General features: G+C 44.7%; 1 long non-coding RNA gene across 1 annotated transcript; it reads left to right on the top strand.

Annotated features, from left to right (window-relative positions):
- The first annotated feature begins 3,783 nt into the window (after positions 1-3,783).
- Positions 3,784-8,118, top strand: LOC135098132 (uncharacterized). Its single transcript, XR_010266598.1, has 2 exons — positions 3,784-3,895; positions 8,071-8,118. It is a non-coding gene; the product is annotated as an uncharacterized LOC135098132 (long non-coding RNA).
- Positions 8,119-9,542: the final 1,424 nt, after the last annotated feature.

Here is a 9,542-nt window from a genome sequence, read left to right as displayed (position 1 = left end):
GCGGCTAGTAGCGTCTGCCACCAGGGAAATATGTAAAAACATAAAAAAGACACTTCTCAAGAAAGGTAAGGCCGGTTGCAGCTTTTATTTTTTCTTTATTTCTTTCCATCAGGTTAGGTTTATATTAATTCAGTTAGTTAGGTTTGGTTAAGTCTCTCTCTCTCTCTCTCTCTCTCTCTCTCTCTCTCTCTCTCTCTCTCTCTCTCTCTCTCTCTCTCTCTCTCTCTGTGGTGCTAATGGTGCAGGAAGGCCTTGTCTACCTGCACCATAAGCCACTATACCATGCGTCACTGTACATTTAAACTGTACCCCAAAAACTTAACCTAACTGGCCCTCACTTAAAAAAAAATATATCGTTTTTTTTTCGTGTTCTTAATATTTCAGTGCTACAATACCACATCACTGTACCCTATGATGCTAATGGTGCAGGAAGGCCTTGTCTACCTTCACCATAAGCGACTGTACCATGCGTCACTGTACCTTAAAACTGTACCACAAAAACAACCTAACTGGCCCTCACCTGAAAAAAAATATCTTTTTTTTTTTGTGTTTGCTTAATATTTCAGTGCTACAGTACCACAGCACTGTACTCTATGGTGCTAATGGTGCAGGAAGGCCTTGTCTACCTTCACCATAAGCCACTGTACCATGTGTCACTGTACCTTAAATCTGTACCACAAAAACAACCTAACTGGCCCTCACCTGAAAAAAAATATCTTTTTTTTTTTAACCTAACCTAACCTAACCTAACCTTACCTATCCTAACCTAACCTAACCTAACCTGACCTAAACTGACCTAACCTAACCTAACCTAACCTAACCTGACCTAACCTAACCTAACCTAACCTAACCTGACCTGACCTAACCTAACCTAACCTAACCTAACCTAACCTGACTGACTGACTGACTGACTGACTGACTGACTGACTGACTGACTGACTGACTGACTGACTGATTGATTGGCTAGTTGGTTGAATGGCTAGCTGGCTGGTTGAATGGCTGACTGACTGGCTGACTGACTGACTGACTGACTGACTGACTGACTGACTAGCTGAGTGACTGATTGATTGGCTGGTTGGTTGAATGCCTAGCTGGCTGGTTGAATGGCTGACTGACTGACTGACTGACTGACTGACTGACTGACTGACTGACTGACTAGCTGAGTGACTGATTGATTGGCTGGTTGGTTGAATGGCTAGCTGGCTGGTTGAATGGCTAACTGACTGACTGACTGACTGACTGACTGACTGACTGACTGACTGACTGACTTATTGATTGGCTGGTTGGTTGAATGGCTAGCTGGCTGGTTGAATGGCTGACTGACTGACTGACTGACTGACTGACTGACTGACTGACTGACTGACTGACTGACTAACTGACTAGCTGAGTGACTGATTGATTGGCTGGTTGGTTGAATGGCTAGCTGGCTGGTTGAATGGCTGACTGACTGACTGACTGACTGACTGACTGACTGACTGACTGACTAGCTGAGTGACTGATTGATTGGCTAGTTGGTTGAATGGCTAGCTGGCTGGTTGAATGGCTGACTGACTGGCTGACTGACTGACTGACTGACTGACTGACTGACTGACTGACTGACTGACTGACTGACTGACTAGCTGAGTGACTGATTGATTGGCTGGTTGGTTGAATGGCTAGCTGGCTGGTTGAATGGCTGACTGACTGACTGACTGACTGACTGACTGACTGACTGACTGAGGCAGAGAGACAGGTAGGTGTTGGCAGGGTTGGTTTGGTTTGGAGTGTTGAGGTTTTATGATATTGTAGAGACAGAGAGGTTCAAAGCTTAATTAGACTTGTATCTTTGAGCCATGAGTCAGTAGAGAGGGAGAAAGAGGCAGACAGGCAGAGAGACAGGAAAAACAGGGAGGAAGAAAAGCTATTTGCACTGTACCTATAGGTCAGTATGGTGTAGAGTTGTATACTTGAATCAAGAGTAAATATAGAGGCAGATACGAAGGCGGGCAAGCTGAGAGAGAGGGAAAGAAAGGGTCTGAATGAAAGGGAGGAGTCAGGCCTGCAGAAGGGGAGCTTTTGGTATTGTTTACTGATTAGTGTGATAAAGTGTTGTGTTGTGTTGTGAGGTGCAGAGAAAGAGAGAGAGGCTTGTGTGGTGATATTTCATGTTGATGTACAGCAATATGAAATAGTTCTCAGGAGAGAGAGAAAGAGATAGAAATTAGTGACACACACACACACACACACACACACAGTAATACTCTATAGAAACCTATTTCTTTCCTAATTTGTCTATCTCCATCTTGTTTTTCATTGTAAGTCATTAATGTTTATCTTGTATTGTCTTGGCATTATTAAAACATGAGGTATATTATTATTAATGGTTGTAGTTTTGTATCACAACATTAACTTATATTAGTTTTGCCTGAAAATCTCTCGTTTTCTAACATTCTCCCATCCTGCAGGCCTGAGTCCAGATCGAGACCCAGAGAAATGTAAACAAACGCACCAGTCAGACTTGATATAGGAGTGAATTTGTTGCTTTTTAAAGCGGCAGTCGGTCTGTACATGTGTGAGGTGGCGAGGGGTGTCGCCAGGGGGCGGCTAGTAGCGTCTGCCACCAGGGAAATATGTAAAAACATAAAAAAGACGCTTTTCAAGAAAGGTAAGGCTGGTTGCAGCTTTTATTTTTTCTTTATTTCTTTCCATCAGGTTAGGTTTATATTAATTCAGTTAGTTAGGTTTGGTTAAGTCTCTCTCTCTCTCTCTCTCTCTGTGGTGCTAATGGTGCAGGAAGGCCTTGTCTACCTGCACCATAAGCCACTATACCATGCGTCACTGTACATTTAAACTGTACCCCAAAAACTTAACCTAACTGGCCCTCACTTAAAAAAAAATATATCGTTTTTTTTTCGTGTTCTTAATATTTCAGTGCTACAATACCACATCACTGTACCCTATGATGCTAATGGTGCAGGAAGGCCTTGTCTACCTTCACCATAAGCGACTGTACCATGCCTCACTGTACCTTAAAACTGTACCACAAAAACAACCTAACTGGCCCTCACCTGAAAAAAAATATCTTTTTTTTTTTGTGTTTGCTTAATATTTCAGTGCTACAGTACCACAGCACTGTACTCTATGGTGCTAATGGTGCAGGAAGGCCTTGTCTACCTTCACCATAAGCCACTGTACCATGTGTCACTGTACCTTAAATCTGTACCACAAAAACAACCTAACTGGCCCTCACCTGAAAAAAAATATCTTTTTTTTTTTAACCTAACCTAACCTAACCTAACCTTACCTAACCTAACCTAACCTAACCTGACCTGACCTGACCTAACCTAACCTAACCTAACCTGACCTAACCTAACCTAACCTAACCTAACCTGACCTGACCTAACCTAACCTAACCTAACCTAACCTAACCTAACCTTACCTAACCTAACCTAACCTAACCTAACCTAACCGAGACATTAAAAATTAGTCACAAGGCAAAAAGACGATTCAAAGTGACTGACATACCAAGCAATTAATTAGTGAAATCAGTCTTTGTTGACTACTCCAAAGCCTTTCAGTTTGTCGACCTCAGTATACTGTTAGGAAAAAGTGCATTATTAAGACATTATTAGTGGTTGTATCACGGTATTTTATAATAGACTTATAACTAGTTTCCCCTGAAAATCTTTCGTTTTCTACCATTCTCCCATTCTACACGCCTGAGCCCTGACAGAGACCCAGAGAAATGTAAACAGGCACGAGTCAGACATGATATAGGGCTGAATTTGTTGCTTTTCAGAGAGGGGCAGTCGGTCTGTACATGCGTGAGGTGGCGAGGGGCGTGTCCATGGGGCGGCTAGTAGCGTGTGCCACCATGGAAATATGTACAGACATAAAGAAGACGCCCTCAAGAAAGGTAAGGCCGGTTCCAGCTTTTATTTTTATTTATTTATTTCCATCCCGGCCTGGGACCCCCCTTTCCCGGGCCCTGAGGTGTTGGGGGACGGCCCGGGGGTGCTGTGTGCCCGTGAGTGTACCAGGTGCTCAAGCTTATACAAAACAAGGAAAGTTTGAAGCATTTTTAGAGGGGCAGTCGGTCTGTACATGCGTGTACATTAATTTTGAGGTGTTCCTTGTCATCCCCTGTCACTCCTGCCTGCCTCTGTCACCTCTACCAATCCCTGTCAAGCTCTGCCAAGCCCTTTGTCACCTCTCAAGTAATGAGGTGGCTTGAGATGTGAGATTTTAAACAGAAGCCTTTGCTGTCACCCCTGCCAAGCCCTACCAAACCCTGTCAGCCCCCACCAAGGCCCTCTCAAGCCCCACCAAGGCCTGTCAACCCCCTACCAAGACCTATCAGCTCTATAATCTGAAAAAAGTGCAGTGTCTTAGGAGGGATTGATTAAGTAAACAGTGACTTATGGCCAAAATGGAACTATATGGAGATTAAGTAGAGATTAGAATAGAAGCTGAAATTGAGCAGGATAGTTACAATCACAGACTTCCAACTTGCTACTCCTTGGTGTGAAAGAATCTGCAGGAAATTAAGTACATGGCAACTCCTGTTAGTCCCTCATGTGTTCTTGAAAGCAGACTGACAGATTCAGTGTGTGACATGCTGACGTGGGGGAAGGCTGTCTGGTGGCTGCTCTATGCTGTAGCTAACAAAATGGTTGTGTTTCAAGTGTTGTCATGCCTGGAAAGTCTACAGGTCATCATTACTAGTATAAATGTGTACTACAATGGTGAAATTTAGTGAAAAAATGTGCTGTTTATGTATTGGCAGGGAAAGATTTGTGCTCATCAAGACAATGATAAAAAAAAAATTTTATTATTATTATTATTACTATTTTTTTTCTTTTACTTGTTTTGCTGTAAGATGAGACTACAATAACTGCCCCTTGATGCCCTATAAGGTACCGCCAAGCACCAAGGGGCGGCCACCACGGTGTACAGTGAAGCACGTCCCAGCATCCCTGTCACCATCTTTTCCCTGCCAATAATTATGCATTACATTTCCCAACTAATTTCATTCTACTGCAACATTTCTACTACTAATGGTGGCCTGTACACTTCCCAGCATGACCAGTACAGCACTTCAAACAAACACAGCCTTTTCTTAGCCACAGCAAGGTGCAGCCACGACAGACAGCCTTCCCTAAGTCAGCATGTCACACTGCATCCATAACACTGAGCTTCCAGGAACACATCTGGGGGACTGATACAAGTTGCTGTGTAGGTCATTTGTCCCAGCAGACTCTTTCACACCAAGCAGGCATGAGGTGGTAGTCTGTGCAGTGCGTCAGTGCTTGGAATTTTGAACCGGTCTTGCTGCATCTATGGCCCAGAGACCAAACAGAGGGCTAGCTGAACCTAACACAAACCAAACAGAGGCACACCAGAACCATACGCAGGCCCACAGAACTAACTGACTGGCTGGCCGGCTGACTCGCTGGCTGAGTGACTGACTGACTGACTGACTGACTGGCTGGCTGGCTGGCTTGCTGGCTGGCTTACTAACTGACTGACTGACTGACTGGCTGGCTGAGTGACTGATTGACTGGCTGGTTAGCTAGTTGGGTGGCTAGCTGGTTGGTTGAATGGCTGACTGACTGACTGACTGACTGACTGACTGACTGACTGACTGACTAGCTGAGTGACTGATTGATTGGCTGGTTGGTTGAATGCCTAGCTGGCTGGTTGAATGGCTGACTGACTGACTGACTGACTGACTGACTGACTGACTGACTGACTGACTGACTGACTGACTAGCTGAGTGACTGATTGATTGGCTGGTTTGTCGAATGGCTAGCAGGCTGGTTGAATAGCTAACTGACTGACTGACTGACTGACTGACTGACTGACTGACTAACTGAGTGACTGATTGATTGGCTGGTTGGTTGAATGGCTAGCTGGCTGGTTGAATGGCTGACTGACTGACTGACTGACTGACTTACTGACTGACTGACTGACTAACTGACTAGCTGAGTGACTGATTGATTGGCTGGTTGGTTGAATGGCTAGCTGGCTGGTTGAATGGCTGACTGACTGACTGACTGACTGACTGACTGACTGACTGACTGACTGACTAACTGAGTGACTGATTGATTGGCTAGTTGGTTGAATGGCTAGCTGGCTGGTTGAATGGCTGACTGACTGGCTGACTGACTGACTAACTGACTGACTGACTGACTGACTGACTGACTGACTGACTGACTGACTAGCTGAGTGACTGATTGATTGGCTGGTTGGTTGAATGCCTAGCTGGCTGGTTGAATGGCTGACTGACTGACTGACTGACTGACTGACTGACTGACTGACTGACTGACTGACTAGCTGAGTGACTGATTGATTGGCTGGTTGGTTGAATGGCTAGCTGGCTGGTTGAATGGCTAACTTACTGACTGACTGACTGACTGACTGACTGACTGACTGACTGACTGACTGACTGACTGACTGATTGATTGGCTGGTTGGTTGAATGGCTAGCTGGCTGGTTGAATGGCTGACTGACTGACTGACTGACTGACTGACTGACTGACTGACTGACTGACTGACTGACTGACTGACTAACTGAGTGACTGATTGATTGGCTGGTTGGTTGAATGGCTAGCTGGCTGGTTGAATGGCTGACTGACTGACTGACTGACTGACTTACTGACTGACTGACTGACTAACTGACTAGCTGAGTGACTGATTGATTGGCTGGTTGGTTGAATGGCTAGCTGGCTGGTTGAATGGCTGACTGACTGACTGACTGACTGACTGACTGACTGACTGACTGACTGACTGACTAGCTGAGTGACTGATTGATTGGCTGGTTGGTTGAATGGCTAGCTGGCTGGTTGAATGGCTAACTGACTGACTGACTGACTGACTGACTGACTGACTGACTGACTGATTGACTGATTGATTGGCTGGTTGGTTGAATGGCTAGCTGGCTGGTTGAATGGCTGACTGACTGACTGACTGACTGACTGACTGACTGATTGACTGACTGACTAACTGACTAGCTGAGTGACTGATTGATTGGCTGGTTGGTTGAATGGCTAGCTGGCTGGTTGAATGGCTGACTGACTGACTGACTGACTGACTGACTGACTGACTGACTGACTAGCTGAGTGACTGATTGATTGGCTAGTTGGTTGAATGGCTAGCTGGCTGGTTGAATGGCTGACTGACTGGCTGACTGACTGACTGACTGACTGACTGACTGACTGACTGACTGACTGACTGACTGACTAGCTGAGTGACTGATTGATTGGCTGGTTGGTTGAATGGCTAGGTGGCTGGTTGAATGGCTGACTGACTGACTGACTGACTGACTGACTGACTGACTAAGGCAGAGAGACAGGTAGGTGTTGGCAGGGTTGGTTTGGTTTGGAGTGTTGAGGTTTTATGATATTGTAGAGACAGAGAGGTTCAAAGCTTAATTAGACTTGTATCTTTGAGCCATGAGTCAGTAGAGAGGGAGAAAGGGGCAGACAGGCAGAGAGACAGGAAAAACAGGGAGGAAGAAAAGCTATTTGCACTGTACCTATAGGTCAGTATGGTGTAGAGTTGTATACTTGAATCAAGAGTAAATATAGAGGCAGATACGAAGGCGGGCAAGCTGAGAGAGAGGGAAAGAAAGGGTCTGAATGAAAGGGAGGAGTCAGGCCTGCAGAAGGGAAGCTTTTGGTATTGTTTACTGATTAGTGTGATAAAGTGTTGTGTTGTGTTGTGAGGTGCAGAGAAAGAGAGAGAGGCTTGTGTGGTGATATTTCATGTTGATGTACAGCAATATGAAATAGTTCTCAGGAGAGAGAGAAAGAGATAGAAATTAGTGACACACACACACACACACACACACACACACACACACACACACACACACACACAGTAATACTCTATAGAAACCTATTTCTTTCCTACTTTGTCTATCTCCATCTTGTTTTTCATTGTAAGTCATTAATGTTTATCTTGTATTGTCTTGGCATTATTAAAACATGAGGTATATTATTATTAGTGGTTGTAGTTTTGTATCACAACATTAACTTATATTAGTTTTGCCTGAAAATCTCTCGTTTTCTAACATTCTCCCATCCTGCAGGCCTGAGTCCAGACCGAGACCCAGAGAAATGTAAACAAACGCACCAGTCAGACTTGATATAGGAGTGAATTTGTTGCTTTTTAAAGCGGCAGTCGGTCTGTACATGTGTGAGGTGGCGAGGGGTGTCGCCAGGGGGCGGCTAGTAGCGTCTGCCACCAGGGAAATATGTAAAAACATAAAAAAGACGCTTCTCAAAAAAGGTAAGGCCGGTTGCAGCTTTTATTTTTTCTTTATTTCTTTCCATCAGGTTAGGTTTATATTAATTCAGTTAGTTAGGTTTGGTTAAGTCTCTCTCTCTCTCTCTCTCTCTCTCTCTCTCTCTCTCTCTCTCTCTCTCTCTCTCTCTCTCTGTGGTGCTAATGGTGCAGGAAGGCCTTGTCTACCTGCACCATAAGCCACTATACCATGCGTCACTGTACATTTAAACTGTACCCCAAAAACTTAACCTAACTGGCCCTCACTTAAAAAAAAATATATCGTTTTTTTTTCGTGTTCTTAATATTTCAGTGCTACAATACCACATCACTGTACCCTATGATGCTAATGGTGCAGGAAGGCCTTGTCTACCTTCACCATAAGCGACTGTACCATGCGTCACTGTACCTTAAAACTGTACCACAAAAACAACCTAACTGGCCCTCACCTGAAAAAAAATATCTTTTTTTTTTTGTGTTTGCTTAATATTTCAGTGCTACAGTACCACAGCACTGTACTCTATGGTGCTAATGGTGCAGGAAGGCCTTGTCTACCTTCACCCTAAGCCACTGCACCATGTGTCACTGTACCTTAAATCTGTACCACAAAAACAACCTAACTGGCCCTCACCTGAAAAAAAATATCTTTTTTTTTTTTAACCTAACCTAACCTAACCTAACCTTACCTAACCTAACCTAACCTAACCTAACCTGACCTGACCTGACCTAACCTAACCTAACCTAACCTGACCTAACCTAACCTAACCTAACCTAACCTGACCTGACCTAACCTAACCTAACCTAACCTAACCTAACCTAACCTGACTGACTGACTGACTGACTGACTGACTGACTGACTGACTGACTGACTGACTGACTGATTGATTGGCTAGTTGGTTGAATGGCTAGCTGGCTGGTTGAATGGCTGACTGACTGGCTGACTGACTGACTGACTGACTGACTGACTGACTGACTGACTGACTAGCTGAGTGACTGATTGATTGGCTGGTTGGTTGAATGCCTAGCTGGCTGGTTGAATGGCTGACTGACTGACTGACTGACTGACTGACTGACTGACTGACTAGCTGAGTGACTGATTGATTGGCTGGTTGGTTGAATGGCTAGCTGGCTGGTTGAATGGCTAACTGACTGACTGACTGACTGACTGACTGACTGACTGACTGACTGAGTGACTGATTGATTGGCTGGTTGGTTGAATGGCTAGCTGGCTGGTTGAATGGCTGACTGACTGACTGACTGACTGACTGACTGACTGAC

Source organism: Scylla paramamosain, unplaced genomic scaffold (genome assembly GCF_035594125.1).
Source record: "Scylla paramamosain isolate STU-SP2022 unplaced genomic scaffold, ASM3559412v1 Contig46, whole genome shotgun sequence".
In the NCBI taxonomy this organism is placed as follows: domain Eukaryota; kingdom Metazoa; phylum Arthropoda; class Malacostraca; order Decapoda; family Portunidae; genus Scylla; species Scylla paramamosain.
The sequence above is the reverse complement of the archived record's forward strand: the minus strand, read 5'-3'. Positions and strand labels throughout refer to the sequence as shown.